Source organism: Dasypus novemcinctus, chromosome 12 (assembly GCF_030445035.2).
Source record: "Dasypus novemcinctus isolate mDasNov1 chromosome 12, mDasNov1.1.hap2, whole genome shotgun sequence".
Taxonomy (NCBI): Eukaryota; Metazoa; Chordata; class Mammalia; order Cingulata; family Dasypodidae; genus Dasypus; species Dasypus novemcinctus.
The window spans coordinates 65,742,689-65,769,548 of NC_080684.1; the positions used below are offsets into that span (position 1 = coordinate 65,742,689).

Consider the following 26,860-nt stretch of genomic DNA (forward strand, 5'->3'; position numbering starts at 1 on the left):
TGTAATTAGCAGGAGAACTGACGCTGGAGACTTTAAACAAATAAGGGTTTATTTTCTCACATGACAAGAAGTCTGGAGCCAGCACTGTACACCTAGTATAACTGCTTAATAACATTAGCAACCAGGACCTTCCTTTCTCCTCTACCATCTTGGCTTTCTTCTCTTCTCCACCATCTTCAGCATATTGCCTTGCATTGTTATGTATGTTGCCTCTTTCTTGCATGGTGATTGCTATACATGTAACTGCCAAGTCCAAATTCTGGGCAGAAAAATGTGGGGGTTGCAGGGTGGGGAGGCAAAGGGCAGAAGGGGGCATACCTTCCAGGTCTGCTTTTTTCAGGTTTTGTTTTTAATAGGGACAACATAAATTTTTATGGAAGCCCTGCCATCAAATATCTACTTACATCTCCTTGTCCAGAATAATGTCACGTGGCATCCCTTCTCTTGATGGTGACTGAGATCAGGATGTAAATGAGCATTGGGACAGACAAACAGCAGTATCCCACATGTAAATATTAAGCAACAGCTTAAATAGCTATTTTCCTATCTGAGGCCAACTCAGAAAGAACTCTCTACTATATAGCTCCCAGAAAAATAATTTTTTAGGCCAGTGAAACTACTAACTTAACTTTCTGAAGAGAAATATGCCTTTTAAAAAGACTTATTTTGGGGGGTAGGGGTATATGGGAACCTCATATTTTTTGAATGTAATATTTAAAAAAATGAATAAAGACAAAAAAAAAAAAAGACTTATTTTGAATACTTTCACATTGACAGAAAATTTACAAAAATAATCCAAACCACATACAGAGTGCTCTGACATCCCCTATCTCCCCAGAAACCCAGATCCACTAATTTTAACATTTTGCCACATTTTGCTGTATCATTCTAGCTATCTGTCCATCATTCCATCCATCTATATGTGTATATATCTGCCTATTTTTTAAGTCCATTTTCTGAACACTTGAGCGTAGGTTGTATACAGTATGTTCCTTGAACCCTTAATACTGCTATGTATATTACCTCAGAACAAAGATACTGGCTTATATATCTACCTTAAGTGTGGTTATCAAGTTCAAGAAATAACATTGATATAAAGCTTATAGTCTATATTCCGTTTTTTTCCTTCATATGCCCCAGTAATGCCTAATGCCTGCTTTAGCCTTCTATCCTTTTTTTAAAAAGATTTATTTATTTATTTATTTCTCTCCCCTCCCCCCCCCCCATTGTCTGTTCTCTGTGTCTATTTGCTGTGTCTTCTTTGTCCGCTTCTGTTGTTGTCAGTGGCATGGGAATCTGTTTCTTTTTGTTGCGTCATCTTGTTGTGTCAGCTCTCCGTGTGTGCAGTGCCATTCCTGGGCAGGCTGAACTTTCTTTCATGTTTGGTGACTCCCCTTACAGGGTGCACTCCTTGCGCGTGGGGCTCCCCTACATGGGGACACCCCTGCGTGGCAGGGCACTCCTTGCGTGCATCAGCACTGCACATGGGCCAGCTCCACACGGGTCAAGGAGGCCCGGGGTTTGAACCACAGACCTCCCATGTGGTAGATGGACACACTAACCACTGGGCCAAGTCTGCTGCCTCTATCCTTTCTTGTTAGATCCCATTGAGGATCATGTTTTGCCTTAAATTGTCATTGTCTCTTTAGTTGCTTTTTTTTATGTGTATGGGAGCATATAAACAATATAAACTTTCCCATCTCAACCATTCCTAACCATATATTCCCAACCATACAAATGTGAGATCAAGCACGTTTACTATGTTGCAGTAGCCTACCGCCTTCCATTACTGAAACTTTCCCATTCCCCCAACCCATATTGCATTAACACCCTGTTCCCCCAGCTTTCTATCCCTGGCAACCTGTACTTTAACTTTTGTCCCTTCGAGCTTACATATTATCAAGTATTTTCTTTGTAGTTACCCTTGAGCTTACATTTAACATCCTTCATCTCTAACAATCTCATTTGCTTTAATACCAATTTAACTTCAATAGTGTGTACAAACTATGTTCCTGTATCCCTCTATCCTCCCACTTTTGTGTAGTTCCTGTTACAAATCACGTGTTTATACATTATGCATCCGTAATCACTGATTTATCATTACATTTTATGCATTTGCCTTTAGATCATGTAGGAAGTAAAAAGTGGAGTTTCAAACCCAAAATACAGTAGTACTGGCATTTGTATTTACCCATTGTAATAAGCTATTTATTTCTTCATGTGTTTCAGTCTATTGTCTGTTGTCCTTTCCTTTCAATCATCTAAACTCTTTAGCATCTCTTGTAGAGCTGGTCTAGTGATGACAGTCTTATTGAGATTTCTTTATACTTGACATGTTTCTTCTCTCTTGAGGCTTTCAGAGTTTTTGCTTTACCTTTGGCATTTGCCAGTGTGATTATAACATGGCACGTTGTGGGTCTATTTGGGTTTTTCTTGTTTAGAGGTCATTGAGAGTCTTGGATATGTACATATGTGCCTTTTGTTAAATTTTGGAAGTTCTCAGCCATTATTTCTTTGAATATTCTCTCTATTCCTTTCTTCTGGGAATCCCACAGTGCATGTATTGGTACACTTGATGGTATCCCACATGTTCCTTAGGTTCTGTTGACTTCATTCAGCTACTCTGAGTAGATGATTTCAGTGCTTTCCTTCAGGTTCATGGACTCTTCTGCTAGCTCTAATCTGCTGTTGAACCCCTCCAGGGAATTTAAATTTCTGTCCAGTGGTCTTTAGTTCTATTTGTTTCCTTTTCATAATTTCCATCTCTCTATTAATATTCACCTTGTGTTCATCTTTCGCTTCCTGATATCTTCTAGTTCTTTGTCCAGGTTTTCCTTTAGCTCTTAGAGCATATTTAGGACCATTTTTAAAAAGTCTTTGGTGTGTCCCAGGTGTGGTCCTTCTCATTGATGTATTCTCATGATTTCATTTTCTCCTTTGCCTGGGCCATCACTCACTTCTGGTATCTTTGTATGTATGAAATGTGGGACATTTTTGATATTTTAACATGTTATCTTTGGAATTTAGACTCTGAAGAATGTCTATTCCAAGCTTATGTCCAGCTTGTGTTATGACAGAGCTTTCTTTGAATACCAGGAGCTAATAACAAAAACAACAAAAAATAGGTAAAGGAAAAAGGAAACGCCTTTCCCAGCCTTTGTAGATTGACCTGTGCAAGTGCTCTTTTTCAGGGCATATCCATAGAAAGCGTTTAGAGAGGGCTCCAGGCCAAAAGCATAAGGACTTCCCTGATCCTTTCCATGCATGGGTCTTATCTTAGGTATGTGTGGTGACCCTAGGAATTCTCCCTCCTGCATTTACATGGATAAAATGTCCCCTCTTCTCTAGGAAACAGTTTCCTCATGGTTCTGGACATTGCAGTTAGATGCCCTACAGCCAGCAATCTCTTATCCCATGTGGCACAACTTGGCTGCTTGCCAACTGTATTCTGTAGGAGACTTCCTTGAGCTGCCTTCTACACACAGGGAAAGTTCTGGGACACTGAGTCCCTGGCCACCACCAGACAGATTAGAACAGAAATACCTGCTTCCATTTTGCACATGAGACTTAAACACTCCTCCCTGCAGAACTGGGACCAGCTGGGACCTAGCTCCCTTGGTGAGGGGTTGGCAAGGGGCCGGTCAGGAAGAGCCTGCTGCTTTTAAGTAGCGTTTTTTCTTGAATCATGCTCACCCTGTTACTCTGGTCCTTTAATGGTTTGCTGGAGCTTTGAGAAAGATGGTTCTGGCAGTTTTTGCTCACTGTTCAAAGCTTCTATGAGGAAACAAAAACCTGAAGCTTCTCACTCTGCCGTCTTGATGGACTTGATGGGCAAGCCCTGGTAGTAAGACTTTTTTTTTTTTCATTAATGGTAAAGGATTTAAAAAATATCATTAGTGAATGTCTGATTGGTTGATGGGTATGGTCAATTTGTAAGTAAACTTTTTGAGAAGGATTCTGGTTCTTGCCGGTTTTCCTTTTGTTGTCAAATGTTTAAGTGAAAGATATTGCCATCTCAGCTTTAGATTGAAGAACTACTCAGAATATAAATCCTTTTTTTTTTATTGCTGAAAGAAGAAAAAAAAAGAAGTTATCAGTTAGCATCTTGAAAGATACAACGGGGATTTATTTTCCCTTCTCTTCTGGTTTGTGCCCTTTAATTTTTTCATTCTTCAAACAAGAGCTCAGGCAACCCCAAATTAAAGCAATTCATGCTGTGCAGCACATGATGATTAAACCTTATCTGGCTGTTCCTGAGATGGACAGATAACAGTTGTTGAAGAAAACCTTTTGTAGTATCTGAAAAGACAACTGTCAGAAGGAATGCTTTAGCTCCCAATGTTACAAGATAAAGTGGAATTAGATAAGTTGAGGTCCTTTGCAGGTAGTGATCCCTTTAATAGTACTTGACATGAGTGGACTGAACCGACGTAAGAGTGTCCTACATGAAGTTCCGTTATTTGTGGGAGCCTGTGGTAAATACCACAGTGTTGGGATGTATGTTTAGCTAATTTTGTGTTCTTTTGAAGCTGCTCTTTGGTAGCTTAAAATACTTATTAGCAGTAAACATTGCACATTAACACACAAACGCCTAGAGAAAACACCACTTACCCTTTGGTAGTGACAAATAGGTAATAGTGAAAGATGGAGAATTAATTATCTTTATGCAGGTATCACACCAGCCTGCAGTAGAACACGATTATTTTATGCTTTGGAAAAAAAATGCCATATTGTTTTTATGAGGTAACAGAGCAGGCAGATAACTGCTGAAGAATAAATTATTTGAATTGGTATTGATTCTGATTATTTAAGAATATGGTACACATTTTTAGCACTTCCCCCTCCCTTTTTATTAAATTCAAGGAGGGTTGCAAAATGCTTCAGGCTTCTGAATTGGGAACTGTGGCAGAATGATTTGTTTCTTTTGTCCAGCTCTCTTCATGGGCAGTCTGTTTGCATGTAGGCACTATTGAAGGACAGATCCTATATTGTAATACCTTTGATTCTGACTGGAGAGAGCATTGTTTGCCTGTCCTACTGTGCTAGGGAATGCATTGTGGAAGACAGTTAAGAATTATCATATAGAGATCTTTCATTGTCTTAGAAATTCCTTTTAGTGATACAAAGGGCTTTTATAGTTATTAGAAAAAGATATGGACTCTATTAAGAGTTTTGGAATGGTTTGTACATTTTAAAAATCTTTTTTCCTCATTTGCTCAATTATTTAACTTTTGATTTGTATTTTGCATTTTGTGTTGAAACAACTAATACCAACATTTTTATCTGTCTGCCTAATAAAGCATATGCATTGAGGTAGGTACCTGTCATTTCTGTCTTCTCTTGAATGCCAGGGCTCAATTAAGAGTAGCTATTTGGCATCATTCCAATAGTGGTTTGAATTGAACAGTTATTTATGGAACACTTATCATCTCTCAGTTTAATGTGTGTTAGGCCCTGGGGATACAAAAATGATGATAGCTTTGAGCTTTTTGAAGGGACACACGCAAGCAAGCATACTTGCACGAGGTCCATTTTTCTTTGCATTGTATCTCAATGTGCTGCATAATGAATTCTAGCTTTAAATTGAAACCAAACAAAAGAATTCTAAAGTTCCATTCCTACTCAGAGTTCTTACCTCCTGACTATTCAATCAAGGACTCATCCAGGTACTGCTGTGGAATATTTTTAGATGTAATTGAAATCTCAAATTAGTTGACTGTTAAAATACTGAGATTATCTGAATGGGTCTGACACAAACAAGTGAACCCTTTCCAAATGAGTGAAAGTTTTTTGTTTTTTCCCCACTTGATGGTGGAAGAGGAAGTCAGAAATTAATAGCTTCTACTTTGCCATGCTGGTATGAAGATAGAGGGTGAGAAGAAATGCTGAGATCCTCTAGAAGCTGAGAGAGGCTCCTGGCTAATAGCCAGTAAGGAAATGGAGGCATCAGTCTTACAGCAGCAAGGAAACCGAATTCGGCCAGCAACTTGAATGAGCATGGAGAGTGGATTCTTCCCTAGAGCCTCAGAGAGAAGCCAAGCCAAGCCTTGATTTTGGCTTGCTGATGCACTAAGCAGAGCTTGCTGTGTGCTCATCTTCCTTTTTTAGGAGGCCCTGGGAACCCAACCCAGGACCTCCCATGTGGGAGGGAGGTGCCTAATTGCATTTTGGGGAGTGGATGTGGCTTAAGTGATTGAGCTCCTGCCTATCACAGGGGAGATCTGAGGTTTGGTTCCTGGTGCCTCCTAAAGAAGATGATCTAGACAGCAGCTGACTTGACAGGTTGGTGCGGTGAGCTGAGGCAACAAGATAACGCAACAAGAGACATGAGGAACATTATTATTTTTTAACCAAGACTCATAAGGCATGCCATTAAGTGTGGCGGAACATTACTGTGACTAGTTTGGGAGCCAGTGTAACAGCATTGGTATATTCAGTGCAGTTAGACCCATTACCAAGTTTTTCCAATGATGTTGCTCTTCCTCAGAGGACCATGGGAGCTGTTCCCCCACCCCCTCGACATGTTCACATTTGGTACTTTATTTTCTCAGTGACAGCAAGTATTTGGACCTCGAGGATAAATTTATTATTTCCAAATAGCATTTAGATAATTCTAATATGACGAATGAGATTTGGTGATTGTTCTGGGTAATATAATAAAAAAAAGAAAATACTTGGGTCAAGTATTAAAACTAAATTTCCTATTTGTTTTCTAACTGAATTCTGACTGACGATAGTTTAAAAAAAAGTTTAGAAGTTATTTGGAACAATAGTGGTATGATAGAAGTAATTATCTATCTCTTTGGGTGAGTGGTTAACAGAACATGAGCTTTGGAGGGAATTGAATCCTTACTAGTGTGATGATGGACAAGTTACTGAACCTCTACAGACTTTGGTTTCTTTATTTGTAAAAATGAATACTAACATTAACTTTATAACTGCCACATGGTAGCTACTCAGTAAATGAATGAACTGAGTGAATTAAATGAGATTAGTTGTATGAGCCTCTTACATGTAAACCTGGTGCATAATTTGTACTTAAAAATGATAATCATAGTTATTTTTAATGGTAGCTAAACAATGTGTTGAGGTTTGATGATAAGTGCAGCTTCATGTTCTACTTGAACCCCAGAAATAGTATTCCTTAGCGGTTCTCCTCCTTTACCTTTTTCATAGTAAACCTGTTGTATGTCCTCTTTGATGGTAGCTGTAGCTCAGAGCGCATCTGCTAACAATAGGAGATGGAGTGGGTGGTTGTCTGTTTTCTTAACCTTCTTTGCCTGCTCTGGTGACCAATTTAAAATTTTGGGGGGGAGGTACCTGGGATTGAACCCAGGACCTCATTCCTGGGAAGCAGGTTCTCAACCACTGAGCTACATCTGTTCCCCAAGAAAAATTGGGTGGTCTTTTTTTTTTGTATTTTAGAAAGTAGTAGTGATTGAACCCACTGCCTCATACATGGGAATCAGGCACACAACCAGTTGAATTCCATCCATTCCCCCATTTATGTTTTAGCACACAATCACTCTGGCTTCTCTTGATTGTGCCAAACTTTAAAAAATTTGAGCTTTTACTTTAGAAACTAATATTCATTCAGTCACATTCACATAGTGAGAAAATGAAACTCTTGTCCTCTCAGACTTATAGTCTAGTGGCAGAAACAGAAGAATAAAAATTTTTTTAAACTTATCACAGTCTATCTGCTTGGCTTCTCTTGCTTGTGTCTAAAATTTTGGTCACGGTTTTTGCAGGTTTGTTGCTTCTTTGAATAGTTGCTGAGCTCCTGATGCAAGGCCAACCTAGTCTGCCATTTCTTTTTGGTCAGGTGTGCTCCAATTGTCTTTATCTCTAATAGCCTTTTTTGTTCTGTGTGCTCTTGGAATAGATACAAGCAATAGTAAGTCTGGTGCTTCAGGAAAGCAGATTAAGATTGTCCTAACAGATAGAAACCACTTATTTTAAGGGAGTTTTTGAAGAAAGAAAAGGAAGTAGGTCTCACAGGGAAACATTCAGTAGCCAATTCTAATGTTCTGTGTGATGGCATTCCATATACTTATTTGCAGTTTTTTTTTTCCTTCCCCTAATCATATTTAATTCAACAAATTATGAAGTGCCTTCTAGGTTTTATATCCTTGAACTCTAAAAGTTAAAACCATTTTAAAACAAAGAATTATTGATTTAAAATTTTTAATATAATGATGACCAAATCAAACACATTTCTGCGGGAAACCAGCATACATGTTTAAGAGGAAGGGAAGAGATGGCACGTGACATCTTTCTCTTAAATATTTTCTTGAGGTGACCTAAAATAGCATGGGGCTTGCCATTTCCTAAAGGAGGGAAATGATCTTATTAGCAGTCTTCATTCCACTCTCCCCACAGACCACCTCCAGTGAAAAGATTATGCTAGAAATAATTGTAATGGCAATTCTTTTATAATAATAGCTGATATGTACAGAGAGTTTTGTCTTTAGCCTAAGGCTAAGTGCTTTGCCTGAATTAGCTCATTTAATTTTCACAACAATCTTGTGAGATAATAATAGCTATCATCAATCCATCAGATTGTAACTGCTGTCGGTCTTCTGATTTTACTGCTACCACCTATCAAAAGAATCCTCATTTCAGGTACTGTGCTAAGTGCTTTATATGAATTATTTTTCTAATTCCTCACCACACCTTCTGAGGTATCATTGTCCCCAGATTATATGCTCCATGAGGGTAGTGGCTGTTTTTATTTTTTCTGTGTTTTCATTCTTTTCTTTTCTGCTGAATTTTCAGCACATATTACAGTACCTAGCTCATGGTAGATGCTTAGTAAATAGTTAGTGAGTTAACAAATTCCCATTTTTTGAATGAGAAACTGTCAAACAAAGAGAAGTTAAATAACTTACCAAGGTCAAATAGTGAAGCTGGGATTTGAACCCGGGCAAATGTGACTTCAGAGCCTGTAGTCTTAACCCATGTACCCTGAATGTTATTACTATTTTTTGTTAACAAATTTCTGGGATGATGTTACATTCTGAGGCAGAGTGATATATAAACACAGGTTTCTTAAAGAATATAGAGTAAAGATACATTGAACAATTTTGAAACTGTAGTAAATCATCTCTTAAGGGAAAAACCATGAGATTTAGAGGTGTCTGAAATTGAAGAAATCATGGATAATGTCAGTGTTGCTTGTTTATGGAGAATATATGAATATATTAACATATATATGACTATTTTAAAGTTCTGTGATAGTTATTTTTTTCTTAATGTTATAAACTTATCTTTTTAAAAAGGTAAAATTGAAAGTATAGTTCACCAATTTTGCCAATGTTTGCTATTTCATAAAATATGTATAATTAAAGTTTGGATTTTCAAAATTTATTGATAGAGGCTCCCGCTATTACTAATTCTTAATGATTTTATCTTTTCTTTTTAGAAAAATATTGGCAATTAAAATATGTTTTGTGGAATCTTAAATACTTTTTACTTACTTAGGTTGCCTCCAGTTAGACAGCTTTATGTTAAAAGGTGAATGGTATGCCAAGGTATTTCAAAAAGGATTGCACCAATTTACACTGCCTCCAGAACACTGTGCACATGCACTTTCTTCTGATCAATATTATCGCCTATTATTTTTCAAAAGTATTGCAAATTAGTAGGGGAAAAATGACACTCCATTTTAAGTTGCAAGCTGTGTTTTAGGTGATGTTAGATATTTTTCTGAACAGTTATTTATTAGATATACCACTCTGATGACTGTATTTTTATCCTTAGTTCATTCATCCATTGGGAACTTCAGTTTTTTTTTTAACTCTCTAGTTGGTTGTGAGAATCTCATGGCTGGACTTCTACTGAGGTACTCGTATGTGGGCTGTGTTTATTGTTGAGGACATAAGTGAGCAGCCATCCAGCTACTCTTGGTAAATTGATTTAGAGAACTTATAAAGACCAACCACTGCATCTGGCAAATTAAAAGTTTTAATTAGGCATATAGAACTCCATAACATCACTGAATACTCAGTAGATATGAGTAAACATCTTGGATATAGGACTTTAAAAATAACAAATGCTATATTAAGACATTGTTTCATAGGAGTAATGAACTTCATAAATAATATCTAAGACTTTTGGGGAGTAATTTTAGAATTATATTAAGTCACAGTCACATCTCCTCTGTCTTCTTTCTACCTCAACACTCAGTTGTGCTGTGGAGTGATACAGCTTGCTCTGAAATGTTTCACATAAGGTGTGTCTGCCTTGCTTTCAATTAGGCACCTACCCACAGGTCACCTGGATTAGTTGTCCCTGCTGTCCTCGGGCTGCTACAGAGAATTTCTTTCTCTGGGTCTTTTTTATCATCTTTTCAAATGAATGCTATGCTTTTAAGCCAACAAGATAGAGGCATATACCTTGTTGACCTCATGACTTCGTTTCCATTGAAGAAGCATTTGGGCAGATACCAGATATATGAGAGGTCCTGGATGCTGCTCATCTTTTCTACTCATCAGTCTTGCTCTTCTGTACTTAGGAGCCAAGTAATTCTCTACAGATTAATTGTGTGAAATTTATTTCTTTAATTATTTTAAGTTATAAAAAGGAAGTTAATCATTTATTTCTGCAGCTTGGTATTGTCATGACAGTTCACTAGCTATATTAGTCAGCCAAAGGGGTGCTGATGCAAAATACCAGAAATCTGTTGGCTTTTATGAAGGGTATTTATTTGGAGTAGAAGCTTATAGTTACCAGGCCATAAAGCATAAGTTACTTCCCTTACCAAAGTCTTTTGCCAGTGTTGGAGTAAGATGGCTGCTGATGTCTGCCAAGATTCAGGCTTCCTGGGTTCCTCTCTTCCTGGGGTGCATGTCTCTCTGGGCTCAGCTCCTCTGTTTCCTCCACAAGGTCAGCTATAGACTATGAGGCTCTCTAGGCTTTGCCTCTCTCCACAAGGCCAGCTGTAGACTATTAGGTAAACAGTTTGTTTCTCTTCCTGGGGGCTTCTCTCTTTCCTCACAACCAAGTTCCTCTTTGTGCTTACTTCCTGGGCTCTAGCTCAAGACTCCATCAAAACTCTAACATCCAAACTACAAGTCCCTTTTCTGCAGTGCAGTTTCTCTGTGAGTCCCTGCTCACCTAGGGAGTGGGGACTCAACATCCTACTGAGGATGCCCTATCAAAGCCTTAAATCATCATTTAATCAAGTAAAGGCAAAACCTCTGAGTCCAATATACTCTAATATGCCCAGAGGGACAGACCAATTTACAAACATAATCCAATACCTATTTTTGGAATTCATAAACCATATCAAACTGCTGCACTAGTTAAAAACCAAATGTCTTTAAAAATTCTTTTTAATATAATAAGGATTTTGGTAAAAGCAAAATAACCGACCATGTGTAAACATTCTTTAAAAAGTTTTCTCATTTATGGTTTTACTGTGTGAAGGACTGAAGTTAAAATTAAAATACTATGCAGTTATAAAAATGTGCTTGTTGTCAGCTGTAACACACTATACTGATGCGAGGTGTTAATAATAGAATGGTATATGGCAATCCTGTATTTTATGTATGATTTTTTTCAGTAAACTCATGACTTCTCTAATTAAAAAAAAAGTAAACACTATGTTTTAATAACCAGTATTTACTACCAACTAGTTTTTCAGTGACCAGGGTTTAAAATTGTTGGGTGGATTAATAGTTTTAACTGGGGAAAATTGATTAGGAAAATAGTTATTCACTTGTGTTTGCTGAGTTGGGAAGAATCCATAAAAAAAGAGAACTTCAAAAACTAATTTCTTTCAAAAAAAGGCATGAAAAACTTTACTTAAAATTTCTAAAATTTGTATATCTCTCATGAGATAGCCAAAGGCATGATAAGTTCTCTGGGAGACCCATTGATTAGGGTGTAAAGTTGTTGAAATTTTCAAAGCGCATTTCTAGTTTTTGATACAAAAGTTAATTGATTGCAAGTGTCAGCCTGTGTCTTATGGCCATGAAAGTGTTTGGCTGTCTGAAGACAGTAAGGGGGAAATTAAAGTGTACTATATTAAATAGAAAAACTTGATGGGAATTGGGGCTTTCATTGAGTGGATTCTTGAGGACATCTTAGCAGGTTATGTTTCATCAGGCCTTAGGACGTTCTGGGATTCCACAGTCATGTCTCTAAGGGACAATGGAGATGTCACTAGAAACAAGGACTTGAGGTTTGTGCTTGGGAGTTCACCTGCTTTTCTGAGGATAACCAAAGACATGACATCTGCTTTAACATTTCCATTATTCTACCTTTTGTTTATTGGAAATAAGTTGAGAGAAGATCAAGAAGTTAAGACATTTTTAGAGACTAATAATTAAGAGTGATTGCATCATTTTAATATCAGGACTTCTTTCTTAGTGGCTGCTAGAAACAAATATTCAGTTATTGATTTTTCTCACCAGTAGTTTAATTCACTGTTAGGAAAACTGTTACTAAAACAAACAAAAGGGAAGCAGACTTGGCCTAATGGATAGGGCGTCGGCCTGCCACATGTGCAGCCTGCAGTGCGCAGCCTGCCCAGGAATGGCACTGCACACACAGAGAGCTGACACAACAAGATGATGCAACAAAAAGAAACACAGATTCCTGGTGCTGCTGATAAGGATAGAAGTGGTCATAGAAGAACACACAGCAAATGGACACAGAGAGCAGACAACTGGGGGTGGGGAGAGGAAGGGGAGAGAAAAGAAAATCTTAAAAAAAAAACAAAAAATAAAAATTATAAGCTCCTGAGGTTTTAGGGCTTAGAAACTTTGTATTTTAAGTAGACAGCCCTTAGTATATTTTTTATGCTCTGATTATTTATAGAAAATTCTGTAAATTAAACATTTGGTTTGTACTAGAGGTGCTTTCTTTTTAAAAGTTCTTTAGCTATGTCAGTTCATGCAATAATGTATCATTTTGGAATGTGAATAAGCACTCCTGAATTTATGTGCCCTGGAATTTTTTTTTTATTTGATTTTCTCCAATTGCGTTACAACTGCACTCATCTCTTGTGAACAGCAGTGTTTGAGGGTGGGTTAAATGAGCTACAGAAAGCTTCATAGAAAGAGATCTTTGCAAGGTGTAATTATTTTCCAAGTGCTATCTGTAAGCATTCACAAATCAAGGCTCCCTTGAAATAGAGATTATAATCAAAGTTCATCTATATACTATTGTTTCGGAGTGCCTGCCAATGTTCCAACTCACAGTCGCCTTGAGGGAAACGTTCTTCAGATTCATCAGTGTTGTAGACAATTGTAATTTAGATTCTGACTACTGGGACCCTGTTAGAGAAGGAGGCAGTGGACAGGTGATTCAGGCTGCTCATTATGTCTGATCTGAAAGATGGGGGCTAAATCTCTCCATTGCACTGTGCCACACACACCTCTGAATTGAAAATTGCGTTGCCTTTCTCATTTGGCAACCATTTGTTTCTTGTTTCTTCTAAGATATGGAGCATTAACTGATAGTGATGGATATTTGTTGGGTTTGTATCCTCCCAGCATCATTCCCCTTTTCTTCTCCTTACATATCTGGAACTCCGTCCTATATTATCAATCTTTGTAGTTCAGGAGGGGCTGCTCCCACCCCTCTGCTTGTCACAGTAGATAAAGGACCCCATCTCCTGGCCACAGTGATTAATCAATAGCCAAATAACCAAAATGGGCATATGAGACTCAATTCCAAGAACTTTTATTATGATTATCGGTAAGGCAACCCCCCCCCTTCCCCCCCCGCCCCCCGCCCCCCGGATTCTCAGTAGTGAACAAGATAGCTTGGTGTTGGTGTAGATCTCTTGCTACCATCATTCCTGAGAAGAAGGCATAGCTCAGAGCTGGAGATGAAGAATCCTAAAAACCTAGTCTCTGAATATCTGATTAGTTTATGTGAGCCAGTGACCTCTCCATTTCTGTATAAACCAATTTTGAGTTGGTTCTGTCACTTGTAACTGGAATAGAACTGATTGACACACTGTTTATTAGTTTAATGTTGGTTCTGTCTTTACCCCCAAAGGTAACTTTAGCATGTGTACCACTGATTTTTAAATTTGGTCAGATAATTTAATTTTTCTGCAAAACAAAATAAACAACTCTTGTCCCTGATGCCCCTCCCATTTATAATGTTTTAAATTTTTCCCCGTGTAGGAACTTCAGGACTTTGAGGTATATAAGACATTTCCAAGGACAGAGGGGGATTAGCAGAGTAGCAGGGTTATTATGGTCTATGTCAAAGAGCTGAAGGGGAAGCATACATTTTCTTGACAAAAGAAGAGCTTGGGTATGTTTGGAGCCATGATTCTGCCAATAAAGCCACATGAAGGTTTTACCTTACTGATGTGGCCTCGCTGCTTGGCGTTATTACTACTTCCAGATTTGGTCCCAGCATGGGACAAAGGAATATACAGACCTCCTTCCTGCCTTTGAATAATTAATGTCAGCATAGTATCCTGAACAGTGATCGGATATAAACAAAGCAAGCAAATTGAGAACCTGGAGATATTTGGCTTTTGGGAATTATGTAGCAATAATCACCAACTCCATTGAGTGTGGAGGCATGTGTCGATTTTTATAGCATTTTCCTTTGGTCTAGCTGAATTTACTTTTTTGGAGGGAATCCACCACATAGTAAAAGTGATGGCTCTACTGGCTCTATACACAGATGGGCAGCAACCAATCCAAATATCACACTGCTACAGTAGGACTAGCTGAAATGACTCCAACTGAGCTCTCTGCCCTGAAGGTCTTTTTTTCCCCTATGAAGAAAATTTGAATCAGTGAATTAGAGGTCATAATAAATATTATTGCTGCTTTAGAAGTACTTGAAATCTCTTATGTTTTTTAGTTCAGGTTCTTTTTTCTAAAACAAAAACCCATTTTCCAGGAATAAAAAGAAAAACACATCACAAACTCTAAATATTCTTAGTTTTGACATGGCTTAGAGTGTGCAGATGGCCTTAACTTTAATAGATATCTTCCTTTAAAGTTGAAGGAAAGTGGATCCTTTTTAAAACGTAGTCAAAGAGCTTGCAGTTTAGGTAAATCCACTGCGAAACTATTAGGAAGCAAATGAGAGCCTCCTTCAGCGATCTTTAGGACATAGTGAAGCATTTTTCTCTTATTTCTCATGGTGTGCTTTTTCATTTGGTTCTAGCTGAAATAAATATTACTTAATTTGTGGAACTGCTTTCTCTTGGAATTTGCTTGTCAGTTAAATCTCTTTAAATTATTTATTTAAATGTATTTAAGAGTTTACAAAGAGTTTTTCATGTAAATTGCTTGTCTTCCTAACAATTTTGAGAGTCCAATAGTCTGTTAATGTTCCTTTCAGTTCATTGAAGAGTAAGTTGTGGTTCTTTATTTAGATTAGAAAACGTCCTTACTGACATAAAGCTAGAAAGTTTTGGATTCCCACTTTTACGATGTTTATTATCGCATTTCCTGCAGTTGTGAGATTGTTCTTAAAAAACAAAATATTTACTAATGACTTGTTAATTATTACTCAAGCATTCCACTCTGCTTAATGCTATCATCTATCCTTTCTCATTGGCAACTGTTGATTAGTCTTTTGCTGTCTTCTGTGAACATCTCTTAGATTGCCAAAGGGCTACCCATGCAAAGTACCAGAAATGGGTTGCCTTTTATAATGGGAATTTTATTATGGGAAAATCTTACAGTTCTGAGGCTGCAAAAATATCCAAATCAAGGCATCATCAGAAATGCTTTCTCACCAAAAGTCAGCTGCTAGCAGATCCTGGAGTCCTGCTACATGGTGAGGCAAGATGGTGGGCCTACCCGTCTTTCTCTCCTTTCTCCTTGAGCTCAGCTATGGACGATCAGGCATCTACCCTTGAGCCTCTTTGGGCTTCTCTGTCTTTCTGCAGCTGTAGGTGAACCTGGAGTCCTTGCTTTTACATGGCCAAGTCAAAATGGCAAGAGCTCCTTTTTTCTGTATCTCTCTCTCTGTGTTCTCAGTTTATATAGGACCCAGCAAGAGGGTAGAGATCCAACGTAAGTCATACCTCACCAAGTTAACCCAATCAAAAGCAGTCTAATCAGGTGATCTAAGCAAGGTCCCTTAACAGTATCTAATGCAATCAGAGGGCCTCACACCCATAGGAATGGATTAGTTAAAAAATAATAATTTCTGGGATTCAGAAAATTCACACTGTCCCAATATCAAAAACACATACACATGCAGAACAAAATGCACAGTAAAAATGCCCATCCTGTAAAGGATGCAGGATTCCACAAGTCATTGGAAGTGACTCAGTGAGATCAGAGATAACACACAAAACTGAAAAGACAAATGGGTGAATGGTAAGATTGGATCAGGCAATTATCACATGGATGATAACAAGAGAGATTTTCAGGGAAACGGACTTTGGCCCAGCGGTTAGGGCGTCCGTCTACCATATGGGAGGTCCGCGGTTCAAACCCCGGGCCTCCTTGACCCGTGTGGAGCTGGCCATGCGCAGTGCTGATGCGCGCAAGGAGTGCCCTGCCACGCAGGGGTGTCCCCCGTGTGGGGGAGCCCCACGCGCAAAGGAGTGCGCCTGTGAGGAAAGCCGCCCAGCGTGAAAAGAAAGAGCAGCCTGCCCAGGAATGGCGCCGCCCACACTTCCCGTGCCGCTGACGACAACAGAAGCGGACAAAGAAACAAGACGCAGCAAATAGACACCAAGAACAGACAACCAGGGGAGGGGGGGGGGGGAAATTAAATAAATAAATAAATCTTTAAAAAAAAAAAAAAAAAAAAAGAGAGATTTTCAAAGTAGTATGATTGAAATACGGAAAGATTAGATGAGACTCTTGGGAAGATAAAACTGTTGATTATTTTAGCAGAAGTTATGTTTTTTAAGATTTTGCTGCAAGTTAAATGTTAAAGTAAGACCTTTTTTTAGGGTGCTATTATCACCTTTAAAATGCAAATTTTATATTACTTGTAAAAGAAGATATGAAGTGCAAAATTTTGGTGTGTTTTTACCAAATTGTGTATTTCTGCCTCTACCTGGGAAAACTACTATCCAGAATTTCGTGTTTACTCTTTCTTTGCTTTTTAAAATATAATGCTCTTTATTTTTAGAACAGTTTTAGGTTTATGGAAAAATTGCCCAAAACGTACAGAGTTCCCATATTAATATTCCCCCCTCGACACATGTAGTTTCCCCAATTAACATTTTGCATTAGTGTGGTAAATGTGTTACTATTGATGCATCAATAATGATACATTATTAGTAACTAGTTTTCATCAGGTTTGCTCTTTGTGTTGTGTAGTTCTGTGGGCCTTGAAAAATGCATAATGTCATGTACTCACCATTATAGTATCATACAGAATTTTTTCACTACCCTAAAAGTGCCCTGTGTTCCATTTGTTCATCTACCTTCTTTCCCCACTGATCCCATGGTCAAAATTGATTTTTCTTGTCTCTGTAGTTTTACCTTTTCTAGAATGTCATATAGTTGGGATGATACAGTGCGTAGTATTTTCAGTCTGGCCTCTTTGGCCTCTTTTACTTTAGCAATATGCATTTAAGGTTTCTCCATGTTTTTTGTGGTTTGATAATTCATTTCATTTTATCACTGAATAGCATTCCATTGTTTGAATGTGCCACAGTTTGTTTATTATCCATTCACTTTTGGAAGGACATCTTGGTTGCTTCCAATTTTTGGCAATTGTTAATAAAGCTGCTGTAAATATTTATGTGCAGGTTTTCATATGAACATAAGTTTTCAACTCCTTTCAACAAATACCTAGGAGCACAATTGCTGGATCATATGGTAAGCCAATGGTTAGCTTTATAAGAAAATGCCACACTGTCTTCCAAGTGACCAGACCGCGTTATTTTCCTACCAGCAATGAATGAGGATTCCTGTTGCTCCACATTTCTGTTGTTCCACATCTTTGCCCACATTTGCTCTTCCTTGGTGTTTTCGATTCTAGCCATTCTAGTAGGTATATAGTGGTATCACATTGTTATTTTAATTTGCAATTCCCTAATGGCATATAATGTTGCACATTTTTTCATATGCTTATTTGCCATCTCTGCATCTTCCTTCTTTAAGGTGTCTTTATAGTTCTTTTGCTCATTAAAAAAAAAATGGTTTGTTTTCTTACTGAGTTTTGAGTTCTTTGTATATTTTAGATACAAGTCATTTCTCAGATATGTGTTTTGTAAGGATTTTTACCAGTCTGTTGTTTGCCTTTCAATTCTCTTACCAATATCCTTCACAGAGCAAAAGTTTTTCATTTTAATGAAATTTAACGTCACTTTTTATTTCATGGATCATGCTTTTGTGATTATTTCTAAGAAGTCATTGCCACACCCAAGGTCTCATAAATTTTTCTCCTATTACCTTCTAGATATTTCATACTTTTGCATTTTATATTTAGTTCCATGATCTATTTTGAGTTAATTTTGTTAAAGATGTAAAATCTGTGTCTAGATTCATCTTTTTCATGTGAATGTCTAGTTCTAGCACCATTTTTTTAAAGAAGTCTTTTTCCTCCAGTGAATGAATGCCTTTGCACCTTTGTCAAAGATTGCTTGACTATAATTGTGTGTGTTTATTTCTGGCTCTGTACTTTGTTTTATTGATCTGTTAGTCTTTTTACCAATACCACACTGCACTGATCATTATAGTCTTGATGTTGGGTAATGTCAGTCTTCCAACTTTGTTGTTTTCAGGGTTCACTATTCTGTTTCTTTTGCCATTCCATATAAATTTTTAGAATCAGTTTGTTGATACATGCAAAATAACTTGCTGGGATATTGATTGCACTGAATTTATGTATCAAGATGGGAAGAAATGACATCTTTTTTTTTTTTTAATTTATTTTGCTCCTTTTCCCCCCTGTTGTCTGCTCTCTATGTCCGTTTGCTGTGTGTTCTTCTGTGTCTGCTTGCATTGTCATATGGCACAGGTTGCTTTTTTTATTGCGTCATCTTGCTGCATCAGCTGTCCATGTGTGTGGTGCCACTCCTGGGCAGACTGCACTTTTTTTGCACAGGGTGGCTCTCCTTGAGAGGTTCACTCCTTGCGCGTGGGGCATCCCTACGCGGGGGCGCCCCTGTGTGGCATGGCATTCCTTGCGCGCGGCAGCACTGTGCATGGGCCAGCTCACTACATGGGTCATGAGACCCTGGAGCTCAACCCCTGGACACTCCATATGGTAGGCAGACACTCTATCAGCTGAACCATGTCTGCTTCCCGAAATGACATCTTAATATTCCCCTGCCTTTTAAAATAAGTTTTACCATGTATTTGTAGTATACTCAGATTTGTCTGGTTTTGAGTTTGATAAAAATGATATTGAATTGTAGAAAGCCTTACATCATTTGCTTTTTCCAACTCAATATTATGTTTTGAGGATTCATCCATGTTGTGACCTATACTTCTAGACTGTTCATTAATGCTGCTATATAATATTCTGCTATAACATGTGCATGTAAATTGATATAAAGCTGTGAAAAACAACTTGGCATAACTTGTTTTTTTGTTGTTGTTGTTGTTGCGTCATCTTGTTGTGTCAGCTCTCCGTGTGTGCCTTTCTTTTGCACTGGGCGGCTCTCCTTACTGGGCGCACTCCTTGCGTGTGGGGCTCCCCTGTGCGGGGACACCCCTGCGTGGCATGGCACTCCTTTCATGCATCAGCGCTGTGCATGGGCCAGCTCCACACGGGACAAGGAGGGCCGGGGTTTGAACTGTGGACCTCCCATGTGGTAGATGGACGCCCTAACCACTGGGCCAAGTCTGCCGCCCAACTTGGCATAACTTGTAATGCTGTTTGTGCAGTTTCATTTCTAGGCATAGATCCTAGTTCTAAAATGATAAATTTTATAAAAGTATCTACAACAGCATTCATTATTATAAGTGTACCATAGAAGTTTAGATGTATGACCTATAAATAATACCACTGATCTGAAAATAAAGCTCTAGAATAATTTTTCATTCAAACCACTATTTAAAACCAAGCTATATTGTCTCCTGTGGTAAGAATAGACTTGTACAATGACAAAAACCCTAAAAATATCATGAAGTAAAATCAGGTTACTGTGGGTATTGTTTGATGTAAAGATATTTTCCAGTAAAAGATCCCACCAAATAAACATTTAACATGAATGTGACTTGAGAGACATAAATCACCATTTTGTATAAGCATCACCATAGAAGGTATTGTAGCTACAAGAAAAGAACACTGGATTTTGGGTATCATGAATTGGGATCTAGATAGGGCTCCATCTCTTAATTTTCATGTGATCTTTATCTCTGAACATATTTTCATCATTGATTAAGTAGGGATGCCTTGCTTCTAAGACTTTATATCAATTCAATGAAATAGAATATGGGGAAGTTTTTTTCCATTATAAAGTGTTATGCAAGGTAAAGTGTGTAATATTATTGTTATCACTGTTGAGAACCCAGCTTTATGAAGCAAATTAATCATATATTTTTGAAGCATTTATATTGAGAGGACATGTCTCAGTGCCCTTGGTTCATATTAAAATTGCCTTCTTTAAAGGAATGTGTTGGGCGATGGCTAATACTCAAACTTATGTAAAATATCCAAGAATCTGTCTTAAGAATTTAAAATAATTTTTCTTCTCCAAATAGCTTGTCTAATACTTATCCTAAAAGAGAGAGAACCTTCTAAATGCAAATTTTGAACACTTTGTTCTTTCTGGAAAAGGTCCTAAAAATGATACAAAAGCACTTTTATATGAGAAGGATATGCTGTAAATTTGAGGTCTTGATTCCATGGGGTTATTTAGTAGCTGTCTGATCTGACTAATATGTAAGTGTTGAGTTCTAGGCCATGCCTTCTAGCAAAAGTCTAGGATTTGATTGATATATATTTATTGATATAGTACCAAAGTGATAACTTTAGTAATAATAATTTTAAAATCTGGGTTTGTCTCTTTCATCACAAAAAGCTGTGTATGTAAAACTGAAAGAAGTAATTGATAGTTTTTCCAAGCTCTTGTAATAGCAGCTATACCGTTTTATAGAGGACTGCCAAAGGCTAGTTCATAAACTGTAAATATCCATCTGAATTCCTGCTCAGATAGATTAATGCTCATTGGTTAATACCTGGGATTTGATGGATAAATTGATTTTTATAAATGTGAACTTGTTTAAACTTTTGTTACGCTTTTAGGCTAAATGCAAACAATATTATTTCAACAGATTTTGGGTTATCTCAGTATCTAGATTTTTACACAAATATGTCTAAAACCATTATTGTATGAATTGTGGTACTACTATATTGCTTTATATTGTTTTATGGTTTTTTTAAATGCCATTTTCTTTTTCCCATTTTTAATTTCTTGGTTGTTCAATTTGTACTATTCTGTCAAAGTCAGGTCTCAGGATTAGACAAATAAAGTAATCATATAAATATGGGAAGTAAAAAATTTGAATAAGGTAAATGGTTGGGATTATTTTCATTTCTATTTAATTTTTTTGGGTTTTAATGTAGGAGGAAATGACATTCTCATTTTAAAAAAATTAAAGAAAAGTTTTCATTTTTTTTTGAATAAAGATTTAGTGCACAGATACACCCCAGAGCCAACAGAAAAATACCTTTGCCCTGTCATTTCCCTAAGAAAGCACTGTAGTTACTCAGAGGAGGCAAAGAAAAAGCAATACTCTGAGTTCTAGGCATCACAAAAGGACCACATCATATACTGTGTACATCGATTTGATGTGTAAGTGTGCAATAAATATGTACACATATATTCCAATCTGCTTTACATCATTCTAGAGTATTCAGAGTAGGTCAAGCTGGGATTTAGAAATGTGAAAAGACCCTAACAGTGAAAAGGAGAATAAAGGATATAATGGATTTTAGACCAGTAGAATAATAATCCTTAACTAGAAAATTACTTTAATTTGGGGGCAGGCTAAAAAATATTGTTTTGAAATAAAAGTTCCCTGTAAGTCATTCTTACTGCAATACTTGTTAGATATTGTTAGTTGGTTTTTGATAAGAACACCGATCTAAAATATATGTAGGGGAAGCAGACTTGGCCCAGTGGTTAGGGCGTTCGTCTACCATATGGGAGGTCTGCGGTTCAAATCCCGGGCCTCCTTTACCCGTGTGGAGCTGGCCCATGTGCAGTGCTGATATGCTCAAGGAGTGCCATGCCATGCAGGGGTGTCCCCTGCATAGGGGGGCCCCATGCACAAGGAGGGTGCCCCATACGGAGAGCTGCCCAGCGCGAAAGAAAGTACAGCCTGCCCAGGAATGGTGCCGCACACGTGGAGAGCTGACACAACAAGATGACGCAACAAAAAGAAACACAGATTCCTGTGCCGCTGACAACAACAGAAGCGGACAAAAAGAACATGCAGCAAATAGACACAGAGAACAGACAACTGGGGCAGGGGAAGGGGAAATAAATAAATAAATAAATCTTTTAAAAAAACAAAATAAAATATATGTAGTAACACACTACTCACTTTACTCACTGTCCTGGAATTCTTCTAAGTGGCCAGTTAAAGATATCTAATATGTTTAAGCAATTGAAGAGCTGTGCTGCTATGCCTATTTCTCCTTATGTGGCTACATCAGTTGCTCATGGTCCAGTATAAAAGAGGATATGAGTAGCTGATGATTTCACAGAAGAAATGGGAATATCAGAAACTTCATGATCATCAAATTTAAACCACCACTGTCTTGCTAGTTTTACAATAGGCAGTGCAGTGGTCTCCATCCAACCCACTGTAGTGATTTGAAGCAGAAAACGGGTTATGTATTTTTCAGTTTGTTCTTTGGACTGACAATATACTGCAGCAAGTCAGGATTTTCTAATGGGAAGTCCACAGAGGTCTGTAATTTTTGCTTCCATCTTCCATCATAGGAAAAATGTTTCAGATGTACAAAGCACAGGTGGCAACTTCAAAATTTCTATCTTTTTTAGAGAATCCTGTTGAGTTCTGCAATAACTGCAGTAAAATCTGTTGTTATCTCTGTGTTTTTCTTCTTTGGAAATAATCTAAGGCAATCCTGTAACATAGATTTACTTGTTGATGCTAGTGGTAGAGACAAATACATGAAGGCCTCAAATGTCCTAGACTTTTTGTAACATGCGAGATACTATACTGTGGATTTAAATTGACCCTGAAAAAGTACAACAATAATAGATTATTTGAGCTGCTTGTGTTTCTGCCAGGCATGTTCCACCACTTTAAAGTCATCAAGATGACCTTTATTTTTTTCTTTATGTTTCTTCTGATTATCAGCTTTATTTAGATCTTCATGGAGACCGTCTTTTAGGGATAGAAAAGTTCTTATGAATCTTGCTGGCTTTATCCTGTGAACTGATCTTTGATCTTCCCAGTGGTGATTTGAAAGTCTTTGGGACTGATATACCTATATTGCCCTGTCCATAGGGCTTTCATAATTTTACCAAATTCTTTTGCCACTTTTCCTTTATGCCCCAACAAATTTGACCTATTAATAACATCTTGATAACAATTTCAGTTGATAATCCTCCAAATGTGGAGTATTACATAGGTACTGTAGTACTGTTTATGTAACAAGTATTTCTTAAATTACAAAGCCCGTTGGGAGCCGGTCAGATCCTCCAAAACAGAATTGAGTCTGTGAATCTGAGAAAGCCATGAGATTTCAGCTTTAGGGATGCACATTGGCTTGTTTTACCAATTATCTGTTGGTAAACAGATTGGCTTCCTCTTCTCTTCCTCTCGAATAGCCTGGGTTATGTCTGAGGAGAAGTAGGAGCACTTCAGTTTGGAAGGTTCCCTATCCTGCTTAGCAGGAATCTGTGGCTTAACTTCATGAGTTGGAGGAGTGGAAGGAGGTGTAGATGAAGAGCCATTTCTGGTAGAGGTATGACATTGTTGGTGGGCAAATGATAATAATGAAAAGTTCCAGTGGTTGGGTCAAGAAACTTGGCCCATCCTGAAGGCAGTCCTGGTATAGTCCTCTCTATTTTTCTGCTTCGTGCTCTCAAAGGCTGTCATCGAGCTTTATTTCTTTTGGTATCCTGTATATTCTAAGAATTCCTGTTTTTAGAATTCTACTTTCTGGATGTCCTTTAATTTTAACAGGCTTTCCTAAACTTGAATCTCCTGTCACAAATGCATGGGACACATCTCCTCTTGACCTCTTCTACACTTCTGGTGTTGGACACCCTTTCCCCATCTTCCAGATTTCTTGGAATTGGTAGTTTCATGTTCATTTTTACTTTCTTTTTATTCCTGTTGTTTCTTTGCTCCTCTTTGCTGAAGACTCTTTTATCATCTTTATTGGCCTGTTCACTTTCTATTTTTTCTATTCTTTTGTCTTTGTTGCTTCTCTGAGACTTCATTTTCATCTGCTTCTTGTTTCTTTTTGGCTTTTTATTCTTGTTCTTCCCTCTCAGTTTCTCTTTCTGTTCCTCTTTCTGTTGCCTTTCCCCAAGTTCTTTTTCTTGTTTGTTTTTCCCCCTTAGAAGAGCAGTTTCTGCATGAATACAAGCCTTTTCTTCATCTCTTAATATGGCAGTTGTTGGGGCAAATACTTAACTTGGTGGAACGATCAGGAACAACTTTTCCTTCCTGAGGCGACTGCTGCGCATGGTCTGAACTTTCAGAATTTACTCTATGATCTTCAGGCAGTTGGACTGCTGGTTTTTTAGTACAATCAATCAGTGGAACATTCTTTATAATAGGCAGTGGTTGAATTATATGTGAAACATCATTTGTAGCAGCAGCGTTGGTTCAACTGGAGCTGATATTATTAAGTGGTACCATATGTTCCTCTCGATCATTTATCAATTCTATATTTTCATCCACTTCTATAGGAGAAGGCTGTATCTGGGCAGCAAATTTAGAAGCAATCAAGAAAGGGGATGAGCTGGGCTGGCTTCTGCCAGGTTAGTGAAAGGCTAATTCTTCATGGGGTTGGTGGGAGATTGACCTTTGACAAGGAGGCTGGCATTAATGTAGTATGCTTGGTGCCATGGAAAAAGCTACTTTTAATGATATAAACTGTCTGTTGTGAAAGTGGAAGAGTAAAGATTATTCATCATGCATGCTGTGGCTTCAGTTCCTAAAGAACTTTACTTCAGTTCTTCACTAAAAGACTTCAGTAAGAAGACAGACGTCAAATCAGAGAAAATAAGCACTAAGAATATCTACAGAGTGCCCTGAAGATCTTCAAGGCAGCAGAATAAAGCAGATTACATCATGATGAGGAAAGGGTCTATGTCCTATATATGAAATATGTGGCTGTTTATAATCTTATCAAAAGAAGACTGATTTCAAGCAATAGCAGGACTATTTTCTTTCAGTACTTGGACCTGCAAATGTCCAAAAAGCTGTTGAAGAAGCCAAAAGACTCTCTGAAAGCCTTAAACTCAGATAAGAAGAAGCTGAATTTTGGTAAAAGCTTGAGGAAAAGGACAGACAGGAGGCAGAGAACTGCAACAGAAAGAACTGGAAGCAGGAAGAGAGGATGGTGGCCTGTTGGCCAAAGGTTCTTAGGAGAATGTGTTGAATTCCAAAGACAAAACCCAAAAGATCAATAGTGAAATGAGTTTAAAAAATGAGACAATAAAGAGAGGAGCAATCACAGCAAATGAACTGTTTACAACAATGATGGATAAAAACATCAGCTTGATTATAATGGATGCTCAGAGAATGTAAGATTATTAAGATTCCCATTTTTCAAATTCTCTCAGTGTTCCCAAAGAAGCCATCAGTCCAGGAATCACTGCTAGTTGGATTGAAGCAAATCTCCCAGATGATTCTAAAGATGTGGAAGAAAGAGGGAATGTGGCTTATGTGGTATTCTTGACTGGTTTAGTTCTGCAGAAGATTTACAGCTTGAAAAACTCTACAGAGTCTGAGATATGCACTTTTCATGCAAGAAAGTAAAACTGTCCTGTACAACAAGCCTTTGGTTTTAGAGAGAGGCTGTGAAAACTGCCTCCTTTGCTATCCCCAGGTCACAACCAATGCTAAAGTCACTGTACCCACATGAGGCAAGAATGAAGAGGTGTTTATCACATTGGATTTTACTTATCCCTTACTGAAAGGATCAGTTCCTTCTAAACCTGCTGCCCAGATACAGCCTTCTATAGAAGTGGGTAAATTTTTATTTTAAAGTGTATTGTTGGGAAACGGACTTTGGCCCAGTGGTTAGGGCATCCGTCTACCACATGGGAGGTCCGTGGTTCAAACCCCGGGCCTCCTTGAGCCATGTGGAGCTGGCCCATGTGCAGTGCTGATGTGCGCAAGGAGTGCCCTGCGACGCAGGGGTGTCCCCCGCATAGGGGAGCCCCACGCACAAGGAATGCACCCGCAAGGAGTGCCGCCCAGCGCGAAAGAGAGTGCAGCCTGCCGAGGAATGGCACCACCCACACTTCCCGTGCTGCTGACGACAACAGAAGCGGACAAAGAAACAAGATGCAGCAAAAAGACACAGAAAACAGACAACCGGGGGAGGGGAGGGGAATTAAATAAATTAAAAAAAAAAGTGTGTATTGTCAGGGAAGGGAAGTGGATGTGGCTCAAACAGTTGGGCTCCCATCCACCATGTAGGATTTGATTCCTGGGGCCTCCTGGTGAAGGCAAGCTGGCCTGCATGGTGTGCTGGCTCACGCAGAGTGAGTGCTGGCCCATGCGGAGTGAGTGCTGGCCTGCACAGGAGTGCTGGTGCAGCAAGACAATGCAACAAAAAGAGACACAGAGGAGAGACAGTAAGAGACACAGCAGACCAGGTAGCTGAGGTGGCACAAGAGATTGAGTGCCTTTCTCCCACTCTTCACTCAGTTCCTGGTGCCACCTAAAGAGAAGACAAGCAGATGCAGAAGAACACACAGCGAATAGACACACAAAACAGACAGGAAGCG

At 38.3% G+C, this 26,860-nt stretch overlaps 1 protein-coding gene and 1 pseudogene across 4 annotated transcripts in view; one reads left to right on the forward strand and one right to left on the reverse strand.

The window, feature by feature from the left end:
* Positions 1 to 26,860, forward strand: part of TMTC2 (transmembrane O-mannosyltransferase targeting cadherins 2) — a 456,130-nt gene that overhangs the window by 53,747 nt on the left and 375,523 nt on the right. The gene's annotated exons all lie outside the window — the stretch shown is intronic.
* LOC139440202 (ubiquitin carboxyl-terminal hydrolase 8 pseudogene) overlaps positions 22,556 to 26,860 on the reverse strand; it is a 34,825-nt pseudogene continuing 30,520 nt past the window's right edge.